Source organism: Anser anser (assembly GCF_964211835.1).
Source record: "Anser anser genome assembly, contig: HAP1_SCAFFOLD_249, whole genome shotgun sequence".
Taxonomy (NCBI): Eukaryota; Metazoa; Chordata; class Aves; order Anseriformes; family Anatidae; genus Anser; species Anser anser.
In genome coordinates this window covers 78,295-91,416 of record NW_028154004.1, presented here as the reverse complement: position 1 = coordinate 91,416, position 13,122 = coordinate 78,295, and the positions used below count along the sequence as shown (strand labels likewise).

The following is a 13,122-nucleotide window of genomic DNA, read 5'->3' as shown; positions in this document are numbered from 1 at the left end:
GTATGATTATTAGGGATGTAAATATTATGGCTCATTTGTGGCCATTTTTGTTGAGTGGGACTATTAGTTGTTTTGTGATTAGGTGAAGGAGTCATGTTTGGATAGTAGAAAGGCGGTTGTTGATTCATCGGTTGTTTGGGGACGGGAATAGTAGGGCTGGGAAGAGTAGGGATAGTAGGATTAAGGGGATGCCAAATAGATTGGGGCTGGAAAATTGGTCAAAGAAGCTTAGGTTCATGGTCAGGATCATGGTGTGGGTTTGGTAGTGAGGGAGGTCTTATTTGATGGGGGGTTGGTTGTGGTGAAGGCTAGTAGTTTTGGTTGGATGAGGAGTGCTAGGGTTAATCAGGTTATAATTATGATTGAAAATCATGGTGCGGGGTTAAGCTGTGGCATATCATTAAGGAGGGGGAAGTCCCTCTTTGGCTAGCTTAAAAGGCTAGTGCTGTTGCATAGCTTCTTAATGATTAGGATGATGATAGAAGGGACGATCAGGCCTCGAAATGTGGGAGTGGGGTTGATTCTACTACAATGGGTATGTAGCTGTGATTAGCCCCGCAAATTTCTGAGCATTGTCCGTAAAAAATCCCAGGCCGGGTGGTAATGAATGAAGTTTGGTTTAGTCGGCCTGGGATTGCGTCTGTTTTAACTCCGAGCGTTGGGACTGCTCAGGAGTGGAGTACGTCTCCTGCAGTAATGATCACGCGGATGGGGGATTCTATTGGGATAACTACGCGGTGGTCAACTTCTAGCAGTCGGAAGTGGCCGTTGGGTAAGTCTGGGGTGGGCACTATGTAGGAGTCGAATGATAGGTCTTTGAAGTCTGTGTATTCGTAGCTTCAGTATCATTGGTGGCCGATGGCTTTTAGGGTGAGGTCTGGTTCATCGATTTTGTCCATTATGTAGAGGATTTGTAGGGATGGGAGGGCGAGGAGTACCAGGACGATAGCAGGTAGGATTGTCCAGATCAGCTCTACTTCTTGGGCGTCTACAGCATTGGACGAGAGTTTTTCTGTTAGTATGTGGGCTAAAAGGTAGAGAACTAGGCTGCAGATAGCTAGGGCAACGATTAGGGCGTGGTCGTGGAATTCAACGAGTTCTTCTGTGATGGGTGATGAGGCGTCTTGGAATCCTAGTTGGGAGTGGTTGGCCACATGAGATGTACAGGATTTTTACCTGTGATTTAGTCTTGACAAGGCTATGTAATTGGTTTACTAACGTCTCATAAGAAAGAAGCATGAGCGGTTAATGCAGTTGGCTTGAAACCAGCATGTGAGGGTTCGATTCCTTCCTTTCTTGTACTTGGACGAAGGCCGGTTCCTCGAAAGTATGGTATGGGGGAGGGCAGCCGTGGATTCATTCAACGTTTGTGGTAGTTAGTTCTGGTTGTAGGACTTTTCGTTTGGCCGGAAAGGCTTCTCAGATGATGAATATTAGTATGATTACGGCTACTATTGAGATTAGGGAGCCGATGGAGGAAATGGTGTTTCATAGTGTGTAGGCGTCGGGATAGTCCGAGTATCGTCGGGGTATTCCTGCTAGGCCTAGGAAGTGCTGGGGGAAGAACGTTAGGTTTACTCCTGTAAATATTACCCCGAAGTGGGCTTTTGCTCATGTTTGGTGTAGGGTAAACCCAGTGAGTAGTGGGAATCAGTGAGTAAATCCTGCTAGAGGCCATCCTAGTATAGGTAGAAGGTAAGTAAGGCCAATTTGGGGCTGTAAACTAGGATGATGGCGATTCAGCCTAAGTGGGAGATGGACGAGAAGGCTAGGATTTTGCGTGTTTGTGTTTGGTTCAGTCCTATTCAGCCTCCTAGTGCTGTTGAGGCTAGGGCCATGGCGGTGAGTAGAGCTGGGTCGAGGGATTTGGATGTTAGTAGGAGCAGGGTTAGTGGGGGGAATTTTATGAGGGTCGAGAGTAGCAGGGCTGTTATTAGTGGCGATCCTTGTAGTACTTCTGGGAATCAGAAGTGAAATGGCACTAGGCCCAGTTTAATAGCGATTGCTGCTGTCAGTAGTAGACAGGAGGTTGGGTGGTTTATCTGTGTGATGTCTCATTGGCCGGTGACTCAGGCATTGGTTATGCAAGAGAATAGGACCAGGGCGGAAGCAGCTGCTTGGGTTAGGAAGTATTTCGTTGCGGCTTCTACTGCTCGTGGGTGGTGGGATTTGGCAATTAGGGGAATGATGGCTAGTGCGTTGATCTCCAGTCCTGTCCAGGCCAGAACTCAGTGGTTGCTGGAAATTGTGATTGTGGTGCCCAAGATGAGGCTGAAGGTTATGATTGGGGTCGCGTAAGGGTTCATTAGTAGAGGAGGGGGTTAAACCATCATTTTCGGGGTATGGGCCCGATAGCTTGATTAGCTGACTCTACTAGAAAATAATATAAGGGAAGTATGGAGAATTTTGATTTCTCTTGTGTGGGTTCAATTCCTACTTTTCTAAGGTCAACAGGAAATGAGAGGGCTGTTATACCTCTATGTTCACTTTATCATAGTGACCCTTTGTAGTTCAGGCACATTTCCTTATGTAAGGAGGTAGGCCTGCATAGCAGATAGGTATGCTGATGTGTCAGAGGCACAGAGCTAGTGTGAGGGGTAGGAAGTTTTTTCATAGTAGGTGCATTAGTTGGTCATATCGGAATCGTGGGTATGAAGCTCGGACCCATAAGAAACCAGAAGATAGTAGGAGGACTTTTGTGGCTAGGATGACGGGGAATAGTTCTGTGGGTGGCCCTAGGGCGCTTGGGTTTAGGAATATGATGGCTGTAAGTGTATTTATTAGCATAATGTTCGCATATTCAGCTAGGAAGAATAAGGCGAAGGGTCCTGCGGCGTATTCAACGTTAAACCCTGAGACTAGCTCAGATTCACCCTCTGTGAGGTCAAAAGGAGCTCGGTTTGTCTCTGCTAGGGTGGATACGTATCATATTATTGCTAGGGGTCATGAGGAGAAAATGAAGTATAGAGGCTCCTGTGCGACGGCAAAGGAGCTGAGTGTGTAGCTTCCGCTTAGTATGATTATTGATAGCAGGATTATGGCCAGTGTCACTTCGTATGAAATGGTCTGTGCTACTGCCCGTAGGGCTCCGATTAGTGCGTATTTTGAGTTCGAGGCTCAGCCTGATCATAGGACTGAGTAGACGGCTAGGCTTGACATGGCTATTAGGAAGAGAACTCCGAGGTTTAGATCTGCTAGGGGAAATGGGAGTGGTAGTGGTGCTCAAGTGGTGAGGGCTAGGACAAGGGCTAGTATTGGTATCAGAATGAATAGAAGTGGGGAAGAGGTAGAGGGTCGGATGGGCTCTTTGGTAAATAGTTTCAGTCCGTCCGCAAATGGTTGAAGTAGGCCAAAAGGCCCGACAACGTTAGGGCCTTTGCGGGATTGTATGTAGCTTAGGATTTTCCGTTCTACTAGGGTTAGGAAGGCTACGGCAATCAGGATTGGGATGATGTATAGGAGGGATATAATGAGGCAGCTTAGTGTTGTTATTTGAATCATGGGTGAAGCTAGGGAGAGGATTTGAACCTCTGGGGAAAGGGCTTAAGCCTTCTGCACTTGCCGGGCTCTGCCACTCTAGCTGGTCCTTTTCTAGGATTGAAAGTGGTGGGGGAAGGCCCTCTTCACGGTTTAGTTGGTTTCACTGCTTAGAGGGGGGGGGCGTGCTTGTGGTATTGGCCCCACTTTCCCGGTCCTTTCGTACTGGGGAGAGTGTGTCATAGATAGAAACCGACCTGGATTGCTCCGGTCTGAACTCAGATCACGTAGGACTGTTAATCGTTGAACAAACGAACCCTTAATAGCGGCTGCACCATTAGGATGTCCTGATCCAACATCGAGGTCGTAAACCCCCCTGTCGATATGGGCTCTTGAGGGGGATTGCGCTGTTATCCCTGGGGTAGCTTGGTCCATTAATCAATTATATTGGGTCTGGTCACTGTTAGCACTTTGAGGGGTAGCTCTAGGTAAAGAGGTATGGTCTTGTTTTTGGAGGATTTGTTCTCCTCCAAGGTCGCCCCAACCGAAAAATATCGACCAGGCTCTGCGATGGTAGTGGCCCCAGTGGGGTTGATTGAGGATTCGCGGTGGTCGTTGATTTTTAAGTTCCACAGGGTCTTCTCGTCTTATGTTCACATCCCCGCTTTTGCACGGGGAGATCAATTTCACTGATTATCTGTGAGAGACAGTTAAGACCTCGTTTAGCCATTCATACAAGTCTCGATTTATGGGACAATTGATTGCGCTACCTTTGCACGGTTAGGATACCGCGGCCGTTAAACCTAAGTCACCGGGCAGGCATCACCTTCAATACTTGTTTAATTTGCTGAAGGCTATGTTTTTGGTAAACAGTCGGGCCTTATTAATTTGCCGAGTTCCTTTCACAGATTTTAATCGCTCTTATAGGCGCTCCTGAGTCGGGTTAACAGGGTTAGTTAATACGTGGTCTTGTAGGGGTTTTTGTATCTGTCTAGGTCTGTTAATAATGTTTCTATGTAAGCTTGCGCCGTTAGAGGGGTGTGGCCCTGAGTTACTTATTTTAGCATTAATTCTCCTATATTCATAGGTTGACCTGTTTGTGATAAGGGAATCATCTTATTTTGGTATTTTTAGGTGGTGGAGCTTTGACGCACTCTTTTTTGATGGCTGCTTTAGGGCCCACGGTAGGATCAGTAGTAAGAATTATCCGCTAGTCGAGGTTGTGTCCTTTTTTAATGGAGCTGTCCCTCCATTAAATAGCTCTTAATCATCTCATTAGGGTTCAGGATGTCCGGTAGGGAGGATTAAGGGGGAACTTAGATTCGTTTCACAGGTAACCAGCTATCACCCAGCTCGGTTGGCTTTTCACCTCTACTGACAAGTCATCCCACTCTTTTGCAACAGAGACGGGTTCGCTCTCTTTAACTGCTTGAAAGTAGCTCGCTTGGGTTTCGGGGGGGCAAACTTTAGTTCACTTTGCTTGGTTGTTCTCGCTAAACCATGATGCAAAAGGTACAAGGGTTGATCTTTGCTGTCTGTCGCTTTGATTGTTTCACTGCTATTTCATCTTTCCCTTACGGTACTGGGGTCTCTATCGCGTCTAAGTGTCTTTTCTATCGCCTATACTAAGACTGTAAAATGCTTTAGTTTAATTAGTTTAGTAAATTCTTTAGTTTTGGTGTACTATTTGTGTGGTTGAGCTAGAGGGGGGGCTTCAAGACGATCCGGTCTAGTAGATATCTTTCAGGTGTAAGCTGAGTGCTTTGGTGTTATAGCTACGTCTTGATATTCTAAGTACACCTTCCGGTACACTTACCTTGTTACGACTTACCTCATCTTCAGCGTATTTATGGTATTAGTTATGTGGGATGTGGCTTTTGAGGAGGGTGACGGGCGGTATGTACGTGCCCCAGGGCCGGCTTAAAGTAGGCTCTATTGTCCCACTTTACTGCTAAATCCGCCTTCCAGAAGTGGTTTCACGCTTCTTTCCGTGTGCCCTATGAATAGGGAATGTAGCCCATTTCTTCCACTCCATAGGCTATACCTTGACCTGTCTTATTAGCGGGGTGCTATTGTGTCCACTGTTGTGCTCTCATTCGAGGTGGGCTGGCGACGGCGGTATGTAGGCTGTGTTGGCAAGGGGTGGTTGGGTTAATCGGGGATTATCGATTGTAGAACAGGCTCCTCTAGGTGGGTTTGGGGCACCGCCAAGTCCTTAGAGTTTTAAGCGTTTGTGCTCGTAGTTCTCTGGCGGATACTTCGGTAAAGTAAGTATCAAGATTTAGGGCCAGGCATAGTGGGGTATCTAATCCCAGTTTGGGCCCTGGCTTTCGTGGGTTTAAATCAGTCGTTAGTTCCTAAGATCATCTTAATGGTGTGTTTAGGTGCATCTTGGGCTTATGACAGCTCAGTTGCATTTTGATCTTAGTTAGCTAGGATAGGCATTTTACCACTCTTTACGCCGTGTCAATAGGACGGTTGATTTGGGTTTCTTGTATGACCGCGGTGGCTGGCACAAGATTTACCAACCCTTGAAGTTAGGCTGTTGCTATAACTAAGTCAAGTTTGCACTCATTGCTTAATGTTAATTACTGCTGAATACCCGTGGGGGCGTGGCTTAGCGAGGCGTCTTGGGCTACTACTTGGGTGTGCCTGATACCCGCTCCTCAAGGCCTGTATGGGGGTAGGTGGTCGAGGGCGTTTACACTGGGGCGCGGATACTTGCATGTATATATTTAGCAAAAACCAACCGTAAGGTTAGGACTAAGTCTTTTGTCCGCAGGCATGTTTTATGCCATCTTGGCAACTTCAGTGCCATGCTTTGTGTTAAGCTATGTGGACGGGGGTGTGGTTAGCTGATAGTTGAGTGGTGAGTGAGAGTGAAGTATATGAAATTATTGCTTGTGTTTACTATTTTTAGTACTGGAGTTTCTCTAATAAGTTTAAGTTATTTTGTATGTGTTTGTGTGTATATATACATCGTTCCGATGATGTCATGGAAGGGATGATTAATGGAGTTTTAGAGGTAGTTTGCTGGGATTGGGCGATGAAGGTTTATGCTACATGGTGGTTAGCGAAAGTTTACTGGTTTAGTTTGTGAAGCGCAGGGGTTGCGCTTAATGATTTGTTGTTTTGTGCTATGTCCAACGAGCATTCATCCAATAGCCCCATTTAACCCGGAGGGTGGAGGTAACATTAACTGAATGTGGTCAAAGTGCATCAGTGTCAGGATGATTCCCCATATACGCCAACCGTCTCATCGAGGGACCCTTGAAATATAGGATAGGCCGTGAGGCAGGTGTGTCCAGGCTTAGATTGTGGGACCCCCGAGATCACTGGGAATAGCCACCTGTGAGGTAACCCCGGAAAAAATAAGAGGAACCAGAGGCGCCAAAAAGCTGGAACATGCCGCGATTACGCATTGAGAAGGTGAAAGTACTCACAGATGCCACTTTGAAGGGCAAGGAGGGGTGAGTGAACCCAATGGATGGCCCTGACCGAGGAACCAGAGGCGCAAAAATGTGAGGAGGGCGAGGGGTTTAGGGGGAACGTATGGGCCTGAAGCTAGTCATACCGGACATTATGTGCAACGGGTTGCTGATTTCACGTGAGGAGTACGATTAATAAATCCGTCTGATACGAACTGCATGAGATATGTGGTGGAGAGTTGTTGTTGGAGCATGTCCTGTGAGCATTCATTAAAATGGGGTCTTGTTATGCGCTTGAGTGGAGTTGTATTGGGTGTTGTGGGGTATGGTCCTAGAACATTCATGCCGGGTGGTTTGGTAGGAGTGTGTTTAAGGGTTTAATGGCCGTGTACATGTATGGGTTTAGCACCTGCTTATAAGATAGTCCGTATATAATGTATATTACTGGTACTATAGTATGTATGTATATGGGGTATATAAATTTATGCACGAATATGCATAACCAAATACCCCCGCCTCGGGGGGGGAGGGGGGGGGGGGTTAAGCATAATGGCATAGATGGGGTAGAATTATTGGGGGCTTGCGGTTAGTTCCTGTAGTTGAGAACAATGGCGGCTTTTCGAGCCGCAGGCCTCGGGTAGTGTCCGGGCAGGAATAATGACTTATTTTATGTTTTTTTTAGGGATTTGCTTTGCGGTGGGTGTTTTGGGTGTGGCGTCGAATCCTTCGCCGTATTATGGGGTTGTTGGTTTGGTGTTAGCGTCTGTGGCGGGGTGCGGGTGGTTGCTGGGCCTTGGGGTTTCGTTCGTGGCTTTAGTGCTGTTTATGGTGTATTTGGGGGGTATGCTGGTGGTGTTTGTTTATTCAGTAGCTTTAGCAGCGGAGCCTTTCCCTGGGGCTTGGGGGGATTGACGGGTGATTGGATGTGCAGTAGCGTTTGTGGCAATTGTTTTTGGGGGGTTGGTGTTTGGGGGGTTTATGGGGGCTTGGAAGTTCGGGGTTTCTACTGTGAATAATGTTGGGGTGTTTGTTGTTCGGTCGGATTTTAGTGGAGTTTCCATGTTTTATTCACATGGGGCAGGGATGTTTTTAGTGGCGGGTTGGGGGCTGTTGTTGACTTTGTTTGTTGTATTGGAGCTTGTGCGGGGGTTGTCGCGGGGTGCTATTCGGGCGGTTTAGGGGTTAGGGTCAGAGAATAGTTTATTGAAAATGCCAGCTTTGGGAGCTGGAGATAAAGGTTTGAGTCCTTTTTTTCTGAGTTTGGGGTACTCTAAGAAGTGGTAAGTCTTCAATCTTTGGTTTACAAGACCAATGTTTTTATAAACTATTAGAGTATTTAGCAGTTGAGTATTTTGTTTCCTAGGGCGCTTGCGGCGGGGAGGAGAAATAGGAGGATAGTGAAGTAGGCGATTGAAGCGAGTTGGCCGATGATGATGAATGGGTGTTCGACGGGTTGGCTTCCTACTCATGTTAGGACGAGGAGGTCGGCGACTAGTACTCAGAATAGGAGCTGGGAGAGTGGTCGGAATGTTATTGCTCGTTGTTTTGATTTGTGCAGGAATGGGATTAGGAATAGGATCAGTACGGAGGCGGCCAGTGCTAATACGCCTCTAATACGCGTTTATTTGGGATTGAACGTAGGATGGCGTAGGCGAATAGGAAGTATCATTCTGGCTTGATGTGTGGTGGGGTTACTAGCGGGTTTGCTGGGGTGAAGTTTTCTGGGTCTCCCAGGAGGTTAACCGCTCATGCTTCTTTCTTATGAGACGTTAGTAAACCAATTACATAGCCTTGTCAAGACTAAATCACAGGTAAAAATCCTGTACATCTCATGTGGCCAACCACTCCCAACTAGGATTCCAAGACGCCTCATCACCCATCACAGAAGAACTCGTTGAATTCCACGACCACGCCCTAATCGTTGCCCTAGCTATCTGCAGCCTAGTTCTCTACCTTTTAGCCCACATACTAACAGAAAAACTCTCGTCCAATGCTGTAGACGCCCAAGAAGTAGAGCTGATCTGGACAATCCTACCTGCTATCGTCCTGGTACTCCTCGCCCTCCCATCCCTACAAATCCTCTACATAATGGACGAAATCGACGAACCAGACCTCACCCTAAAAGCCATCGGCCACCAATGATACTGAAGCTACGAATACACAGACTTCAAAGACCTATCATTCGACTCCTACATAGTGCCCACCCCAGACTTACCCAACGGCCACTTCCGACTGCTAGAAGTTGACCACCGCGTAGTTATCCCAATAGAATCCCCCATCCGCGTAATCATTACTGCAGGAGACGTACTCCACTCCTGAGCAGTCCCAACGCTCAGAGTTAAAACAGACGCAATCCCAGGCCGACTAAACCAAACTTCATTCATTACCACCCGGCCTGGGATTTTTTACGGACAATGCTCAGAAATTTGCGGGGCTAATCACAGCTACATACCCATTGTAGTAGAATCAACCCCACTCCCACATTTCGAGGCCTGATCGTCCCTTCTATCATCATCCTAATCATTAAGAAGCTATGCAACAGCACTAGCCTTTTAAGCTAGCCAAAGAGGGACTTCCCCCTCCTTAATGATATGCCACAGCTTAACCCCGCACCATGATTTTCAATCATAATTATAACCTGATTAACCCTAGCACTCCTCATCCAACCAAAACTACTAGCCTTCACCACAACCAACCCCCCATCAAATAAGACCTCCCTCACTACCAAACCCACACCATGATCCTGACCATGAACCTAAGCTTCTTTGACCAATTTTCCAGCCCCAATCTATTTGGCATCCCCTTAATCCTACTATCTCTACTCTTCCCAGCCCTACTATTCCCGTCCCCAAACAACCGATGAATCAACAACCGCCTTTCTACTATCCAAACATGACTCCTTCACCTAATCACAAAACAACTAATAGTCCCACTCAACAAAAATGGCCACAAATGAGCCATAATATTTACATCCCTAATAATCATACTTCTTACAATCAACCTTCTAGGCCTCCTTCCATATACATTCACCCCAACCACCCAACTATCTATGAACATAGCCCTAGCCTTCCCACTATGGCTCGCCACACTACTAACAGGCATGTTTAACCATGTACGTGCCCCAGGGCCGGCTTAAAGTAGGCTCTATTGTCCCACTTTACTGCTAAATCCGCCTTCCAGAAGTGGTTTCACGCTTCTTTCCGTGTGCCCTATGAATAGGGAATGTAGCCCATTTCTTCCACTCCATAGGCTATACCTTGACCTGTCTTATTAGCGGGGTGCTATTGTGTCCACTGTTGTGCTCTCATTCGAGGTGGGCTGGCGACGGCGGTATGTAGGCTGTGTTGGCAAGGGGTGGTTGGGTTAATCGGGGATTATCGATTGTAGAACAGGCTCCTCTAGGTGGGTTTGGGGCACCGCCAAGTCCTTAGAGTTTTAAGCGTTTGTGCTCGTAGTTCTCTGGCGGATACTTCGGTAAAGTAAGTATCAAGATTTAGGGCCAGGCATAGTGGGGTATCTAATCCCAGTTTGGGCCCTGGCTTTCGTGGGTTTAAATCAGTCGTTAGTTCCTAAGATCATCTTAATGGTGTGTTTAGGTGCATCTTGGGCTTATGACAGCTCAGTTGCATTTTGATCTTAGTTAGCTAGGATAGGCATTTTACCACTCTTTACGCCGTGTCAATAGGACGGTTGATTTGGGTTTCTTGTATGACCGCGGTGGCTGGCACAAGATTTACCAACCCTTGAAGTTAGGCTGTTGCTATAACTAAGTCAAGTTTGCACTCATTGCTTAATGTTAATTACTGCTGAATACCCGTGGGGGCGTGGCTTAGCGAGGCGTCTTGGGCTACTACTTGGGTGTGCCTGATACCCGCTCCTCAAGGCCTGTATGGGGGTAGGTGGTCGAGGGCGTTTACACTGGGGCGCGGATACTTGCATGTATATATTTAGCAAAAACCAACCGTAAGGTTAGGACTAAGTCTTTTGTCCGCAGGCATGTTTTATGCCATCTTGGCAACTTCAGTGCCATGCTTTGTGTTAAGCTATGTGGACGGGGGTGTGGTTAGCTGATAGTTGAGTGGTGAGTGAGAGTGAAGTATATGAAATTATTGCTTGTGTTTACTATTTTTAGCACTGGAGTTTCTCTAAGTCCTAGGACTAGGAGGAAATGGTGTTTCATAGTGTGTAGGCGTCGGGATAGTCCGAGTATCGTCGGGGTATTCCTGCTAGGCCTAGGAAGTGCTGGGGGAAGAACGTTAGGTTTACTCCTGTAAATATTACCCCGAAGTGGGCTTTTGCTCATGTTTGGTGTAGGGTAAACCCAGTGAGTAGTGGGAATCAGTGAGTAAATCCTGCTAGAATGGCAAAGACGGCGCCTATGGATAGGACGTAGTGGAAGTGGGCAACTACGTAGTACGTGTCGTGCAGGGCGATGTCTAGGGAAGAGTTTGCAAGAACGATTCCTGTTAATCCTCCGATGGTAAATAGGAAGATAAATCCTAGAGCTCATAGTATTGGGGGGGGTCTCATTTGATTGTTCCTCCGTGCAGGGTGGCTAGTCAGCTAAATACTTTGATTCCGGTAGGGATGGCAATGATTATAGTGGCTGATGTAAAGTAGGCTCGGGTATCAACGTCTATTCCTACTGTAAACATGTGGTGAGCTCAGACGATGAATCCTAGGAAGCCGATGGATAGTATGGCTCAGACTATTCCCATGTAGCCGAAGGGCTCCTTTTTGCCTGAGTAGTACGTGACTACGTGTGAGATGATTCCGAACCCCGGTAGGATCAGAATATAGACTTCTGGGTGTCCGAAGAATCAGAATAGGTGTTGGTACAGGATTGGGTCTCCTCCTCCAGCGGGGTCGAAGAATGTGGTGTTTAGGTTTCGATCAGTTAGTAATATTGTAATACCGGCGGCGAGTACGGGGAGTGATAGAAGGAGTAGGATGGCGGTAATTAGTACGGATCAGACAAATAGTGGGGTTTGGTATTGTGAGAGTGCGGGGGGTTTTATGTTGATGGCTGTGGTGATAAAGTTGATGGCCCCAAGGATGGAGGAGATACCGGCTAAGTGGAGTGAGAAGATAGCCAGGTCTACTGAAGCTCCGGCGTGGGCAAGGTCACCTGCTAGGGGAGGGTAGACAGTTCAGCCTGTGCCGGCGCCAGCTTCTACAGTGGATGAGGCTAGTAGGAGGAGGAATGATGGGGGGAGGAGTCAAAAGCTTATGTTGTTTATTCGCGGGAATGCTATGTCGGGGGCACCGATTATGAGGGGGACTAATCAGTTGCCGAATCCTCCGATCATGATGGGTATGACTATAAAGAAGCTTATTACAAAGGCGTGAGCGGTAACGATTACATTGTAAATTTGGTCGTCGCCTAGGAGAGTTCCTGGTTGTCCTAGTTCTGCGCGGATTAATAGGCTGAGTGCGGTGCCGACTATTCCTGCTCATGCCCCGAAGATGAGGTACAGGGTGCCAATATCCTTATGGTTAGTGGAAAATAGTCATCGGTTGATGAAGGTGACGGGTAAGATGGCTGAGTGTTGAAGCGTTAGGCTGTAGTCCTTTTTACAGAGGTTTAATTCCTCTTCTTATCGGCTCTGTAGTGAAATTCATGTTGAGTTGCAAGCTCATCGATGCGCACTAGGGTGCGTCAGGGTCTTTGTAGGCAGAAGCCAATTGGTTTAGGCATTTAGCTGTTAACTAGAGTTTTGTGGGATCGAAGCCCATCTGTCTAGGGAGGCTTTAGCTTAATTAAAGCGTCTGACTTGCATTCAGAAGATACAGGTTAATATTCTGTAAGTCTTAATGTGCAGAAACTAAGAGGGTTTAACTCTTATTTAAGGCTTTGAAGGCCTTCGGTTTGGGGTGTTATCCTAAGTTTCTAGACAATGGCATGTATTATTGGGGACAGGGGAAGTAAGAGGATTGATAGTGAGGCAAGGACCGCAGTGGGTGTGCTTGGGGCTTTGCTAGTGTATCATTGTTTTATGTGGTTAGAGGAGTTGGGGGGAAGGGTAATTGTTGAGTGGTATGCGAGGCGTAGGTAGAAGAAGAGGCTGAGCAGTGATAGCATGGCAATTGCCATGGCTGCTGGTGTTATTTCCTGTTTAGTTAGTTCTTGGATGATAAGTCACTTTGGTATAAAGCCTGTTAATGGGGGGAGGCCTGCTAGGGATAAAAGTACTAGTATTAGGGTGGCGTTTAGCAC

General features: G+C 47.1%; 2 long non-coding RNA genes across 2 annotated transcripts; one reads left to right on the top strand and one right to left on the bottom strand.

Annotated features, from left to right (window-relative positions):
• Positions 1-466: 466 nt before the first annotated feature.
• On the bottom strand, positions 467-9,983 carry LOC310890982. The gene is made up of 2 exons (XR_014577380.1): positions 8,859-9,983; positions 467-862 (listed from the first exon to the last, which is right to left on the bottom strand). It is a non-coding gene; the product is annotated as an uncharacterized lncRNA (long non-coding RNA).
• On the top strand, positions 856-9,426 carry LOC310890978. The gene is made up of 2 exons (XR_014577376.1): positions 856-1,046; positions 8,761-9,426. It is a non-coding gene; the product is annotated as an uncharacterized lncRNA (long non-coding RNA).
• Positions 9,984-13,122: the final 3,139 nt, after the last annotated feature.